Here is a 6,000-nt window from a genome sequence, read left to right as displayed (position 1 = left end):
GTAATGGAAGAATCAAAGAATAGAGATTGAGGTGGTCCTTCTTATGAATTAGTAAATGTTTGACTAATTCTGAACTGACAACACTATTGACAGAAATTTTTTGCCAAACCTATCCTTAACATCTGTATTTACATATTGACGCTGAAAGCAACTTCCATCAACTCCATATATGATAGAAATTTTTTATGTCTGCATAATAGATATAATCAGTAGCTAATTTTTACAGAAGAAGGTGGAGAATGTTGCTTTCTAGCAGCCACCTTGGACCAACGCAAAATGCAATTGAAGCAAAACTCATATGAAATATTAGGAATGAAAGCATAGCAGCATCAGTAACATGGTTCAGTTAGCTCTAATTGTTTCTGAAATTTCAAGTAATGAACCCAATAAATCTTCTATTGATATATAAATTCTTCCCAACAAAAAGTAACCCGAACAATCAAAAAATTGATGGAATCAATTTAAATTGCTTCGAATTCGACTAAGTCAGTGTTGGAATCAATTTCAATTACCAAAGAAAATAAATAACAAATCGAGAAAGGGAAAAACATTTTGGGACCCTGGGGATATGATTATATAACACATCATAAAGTTTGATAATTATAGATAGAATGGAATAATAAGCAAGTATGAGCAAAGGTTTTACCTTGTTAAAAATAGGGAACTCGGTTTTGAAGCGAGTTCAAAAAACTCTTATTTGTTCATTATCTCCAGGTTTCTGTGCCCGAAACTGATTACATGGGAATGCTAGAATTTCAAGACCTGAATATAGAAGACCAAATTTTTTAGATAGACAAAGAGACCCACAGTTTGTGAGTTGTTTGAACCTTGAAAACATGAGAAGCTTATTGCTATGTGGTATATATAGCCAAAATCTCGAATAAATCCATAATTAATAATGGTCTTTTACTAAGGATGTCAAAACTCAAACAAATGTTAAAAATTAGTAGCAAGCATTGTGTCTTATTAGTGATATGGAATTCAGAACTTGAGTTCTTAGAAAACCGAAGAAGAAGATAACTCAGCAAGAAAGGGACACCAACAAAGCAACATATGAGAAGAAAAACAATGACAACAACATAAGGACACGGAACATAAATCAAACCTTTTGATTTGTATTTATCATACAATGGGCTCAATTCTGCGTAATTTGAATTAGTGAACCCACTGTAGAGACATCATCAATTTTAAAACTTAGTGCAAGGGAATTGGTCATTGCAAGTTTCAGGTAAAGGAACAACAAAAGAAACTAAAAGCACAAATTGACAACAGAAGAAAAAATTATTTAGGATGAGGGTTTGATGGGTATATATTTTTTTTGAAGAACGACGCAAGTAGGGATATATTTTCCTTAGCCATAGTTATAAGAATAGAAAATCATTCTAACAAATATATCAAAAGAGGATGAGAAAAATAATCTAATTATTCAACAACATTTATGTCAAACACTTACACAATTAACAGCACCACATGAAGCAAGTTGCATACTCGAACGATCTTCCTCATTTTTCCTCCATGTCAACCGGTTCACAGTAGAGGCATATAGGGGAGGAGATGGCTGATGCAGTATTAGTAAGGAGTAATCTAGGTAAATTTTAGATAATTAAGGCAAATTTTTTAAAATTTTAAAATTTTATGAAAAAGTTTCTCAGATTTAAAATTTTAAAAAATCGGTTTCAAGATTTGCAATGGAAGGGGGCTACCTTCTCAAAATAGATTTTGCCAAATCCTATGACACAATTGAATGGAAACTTCTGATGGATTTGCTTGAGGAGATGAACTTTGGGGATAAATGGATGATGTGGATTAAAAGTTGTGTAACTACAACCTCTTTAGCTGTGTTGGTGAACGACTCTCCATCAATGTTCTTTGATATCGAAAAGGGATTGAGGCAAGGAAATCTTCTCTCTCCCTTACTCTTCAATATCTGTGCAAATGGGCTTTCATGCATGCTTAATCAACTACTTGGTGAATCCGGGAATAACCTTTTCAGCGGTGTGAAAGTGGGGAATGCGGAGGCTTTGAATCATCTACAGTTCGCAGACGACACATTATTGTTATGTGAAAGTGATGATAGACAACTCAAGCTCTTGTGCCATGCTTTGTTTTCGTTTTTATTTTTGTTTGGTTTGAGACTTAACTTGGAAAAGTCGGCTCTTATTGGGTGTAACATTGATCTAGTAGAAGTGACAAGGGTGGCTCAAATTTATGGGTGGGTTGTGGGTTCTCTACCGATCACATACTTGGGTGTGCCACTAGGAGGGAACCCAAGAAGAATTTCATTTTGGGCACCGATGTTGGACAAGCTACGGAAGAAAGGGTGATCCTATAACTCAAAATACATTTCTTTGAGTGGAAGAATCACTAGACTGAAGGCGGCTTTAAATTCCATACCGGTATTCTGGATGATTTTGTTTAAGGCACCAAAGGGGGTTATAGCGGAAGTAGAAAGAATATTCAGAGCTTTTTTATGGGGCAAGGAAGAAAGGGGAAGGAAAATGGTTTGGATTCCATGGGAATTGGTGTGCAAATCTAAAGCTAAAGGAGGGCTTGGTCTTGGTCATTTAGAATGGAAGAATAAGGCCCTCCTACTGAAGTGGGCTTGGCGATATGGCCAAGAAGTAGACAATTTATGGAGAATGTTCCATGCTAGAGCATAGAGAGGGAAGGTAGTACCCAAAGTGTGAGGAAAGTGATGTGAATGCTTAGAGAGAGAAACTCTAACCGCTTAGAGAGAGAAAATATAACTGAATTTAAATGCTATTATTTCTCAAATGAGCTAAGAGTCCCTTACAATTGGTCTTTCCCTCCTATTTATAGAGGTGGAGTTGGGCTTTGGCGCCTCTATCCTATCCAAATGGGCCAGTTGGGCCCTGTATGCCGAAAGAACATTTTTCCGGATTAAGCCTCATGTTATGCTTCCGAATCCTACCGAAGGCCTCCATCAAATCCTCATGATGGTTCGATCCCAAAACCGATTTAACGATCATATCGTCAACGTATACCTCCATGTTCCTTCCTACCTGTCCTTCAAACACCCTATCCATCAACCGCTGATACGTCGCCCCCGCATTCTTTAATCCGAAAGGCATAGTCTGGTAACAGTAGTTTACCCTTGCGGTCATAAAAGCTGTTTTGTCTTCGTCCGACAGATGCATCTTGATTTGGTGATATCCTGAATAAGCATCCATTAAACTCAGAAGTTCATTCCCTGAAGCTCCGTCTACCAGCTTATCTATGCTCGGCAAGGGATATGAATCCTTTGGGCATGCCTTGTTCAAGTCTGTATAATCCACACACATTCGCCACTTCTCGTTCGCCTTCTTGACCATCACCACATTTGCCAACCAGGTAGGGTACTTTATTTCCCGTATGAAGTCCGCTGCTAGCAACTTGTTTACCTCTTGCTGGATGGCCTTCTCCTTTTCGTTTCCCATTCTCCGGCGAGTTTGGGTTATAGGCTTAGCCCCTGGATTCAATGCCAGCCTGTGGCAGATGAAGTTTGGATCTATACCTGGCATGTCCTTGTGACTCCAGGCGAAAAGATCTAAATTGTCGCCTAACAACTTTGATAGCCTTTGTTCTTGGTCCTCACTTAGCTTGGTTCCTATCTTGAGTATCTTCTCGCCGAACTTCAGCTCTTTGGTTTCTTCTATTGGTGTGGGCCTGTTAACACGTCCCTCGCCCCTCGGGTCCAAACTTTCTTCTGGCGTCTCAACTTCGCTGCAACGGTGCCCGACTGAAGCGCTCTTCTTCCCATACCAATCCACAGCATTACAGTATCATTCCCTTGCGATCTTTGATCCACAACAATTCCCCCAATATGCCCATTCGACAGCGAATACTTCACCGCCAGGTGGGCTGTTGAGATCACGGCGCACAAACGGTTTAAGGTGTTTCGCCCGATGATCATGTTGTATGACCCCTCCGTCTCAAGGATTAGATATTTAACGCTGAGCGTCCTGGCGTTCTCTTCCTCGCCAAACGTGGTGTCAAGGTTGAGGGCGCCCTTTACCCATACTTGCTCGCCCGCGAATCCCACCAGAGTTCCCTCATAAGGAGCGAAGTTTCCCTCGCTCACACCAAGCCAAGCAAACGCTCCGCCGTAAATGATGTTCGCCGAACTTCCCTGGTCTAGAAGCACTCGCTGCACGGTGAGCTGATTAACACGGAGGGAGATCACGATCGGGTCATCTAAATGCGGCTTTATTCCGAAGAAATCAGCAGACGAAAACGTGATATCTGGATGTTGAAAACCAAAAGGAATCTCTGTAACTGCATTCACCGCTCTAACGTATCGCTTCCGTGCTGCACTAGTGGTCTCTCCTCCGCCGAAACCTCCAGCAATCGTGCCAACTTCTTTGGCCGTCGAAAACACATTGCCCCGCGTCGTGACTGATTTCCCTGCCACCATCAGCTTTACCACCGCGCGTTGTAGAGCTCGACACTTTCCAGTATCGTGTCTTGAGATTCGGTGATAGGCACACCATTCTGCTTCTACCTGTCCTTGAGAGAAAGGAGACTCCAGTCGTTGTATGGAATCTCGGTAGTGTTGTCTGTATGAGGCATCAAGCTCTGGCGCTGTGTCTGTTATGCTCGTTTCCGCATCATGTCGTTCTAGGCGATTAATGACGTCGCGAATCAGCCATCGCCGACCCGCTCCATCACTCGGTTCTTGAGGTTGAAGTTGCGCACCTCCTCTGTCCCTCGAAAAGGAAGCCAAAGACCTTGCTTGCTCATCGTGCCGTTGCGGCGGATCGTGTGCTCGCTCCAACCTCTCTCCACGTGATAGTCGGTGCTCCTCCATTGAGCTCCACTGGTTTATCTAGGTGCACCAACGAAAGATCTTCAAAACTCAGAATCAAGGAATCTCTCCTCCCAATCACTGTCCACGAAGGAAACTTCAGAAAATCGCTCAGAAAAACGAGTTTCACTCCTCTGAATCACGATCCACGTAGTCCGGGAATATAAATCTACCGTTCCCCACAGACGGCGCCAAATGTTCCGTGCTAGAACATAGAGAGGGAAGGTAGTACCCAAAGTGTGAGGAAAGTGATGTGAATGCTTAGAGAGAGAAAATATAACTGAATTTCAATGCTATTATTTCTCAAATGAGCTAAGAGTCCCTTACAATTGGTATTTCCCTCCTATTTATAGAGGTGGAGTTGGGCTTTGGCGCCTATAGTGAAAACTAAAATAGCTGGCTTAAACTAAAAACACGACGAGTAAAGCAAAATAGTACTAACATTACAATAATCCAATATTAAAATAAGAAGTGAACATTGTTTTATCTGTCTCTTTATTTTTGCTCCACAGCGTCTCCAAGGTCAACATTAGCGACTCCCGGTGGATCTTCGACACCCTCCAGCCCGGCGGGTGTAATCTTCTTAAAAACTCCCAAGGGACCAAGGTTGATGTTAGGTTTGACTTGGGCCTTGGCGATCAGGAAGCCACAGATACGCTCATTGGCCACCGCGTGAGCAGCTTCGCCCCTTATCTTCTTCTCCACTTGTGGACTGGGCGAGACCCCAGGAGACCTGACCGTGGGCGGGGGACGCGTCATGACCTTGGGCCTCCCTTCCCGAGGCCCAACTGGCCCATTTGGATAGGATAGAGGCGCCAAAGCCCAACTCCACCTCTATAAATAGGAGGAAAATACCAATTGTAAGGGACTCTTAGCTCATTTGAGAAATAATAGCATTGAAATTCAGTTATATTTTCTCTCTCTAAGCGGTTAGAGTTTCTCTCTCTAAGCATTCACATCATTTTCCTCACACTTTGGGTACTACCTTCCCTCTCTATGTTCTAGCACGGAACAGAGAAGATTGATTGCAGGTAAATATCAATGGGAAAGTAGAATCTTATTCCTCCACTCAGTTTTGGCAGATGGAGGTCCATTATATGTGATTTTAAAAGATATAGCAGTTGTACTCATGGAGGACTCTATGCTAACTTTGGGTTTTAAAGTAAAATTGATGTGTGGCATTGGTGATGGAAAGA

The sequence above is a fragment of the Lotus japonicus genome, chromosome 5 (genome assembly GCF_012489685.1).
Source record: "Lotus japonicus ecotype B-129 chromosome 5, LjGifu_v1.2".
Lineage (NCBI taxonomy): Eukaryota > Viridiplantae > Streptophyta > Magnoliopsida > Fabales > Fabaceae > Lotus > Lotus japonicus.
This window is presented reverse-complemented; position numbering follows the sequence as displayed.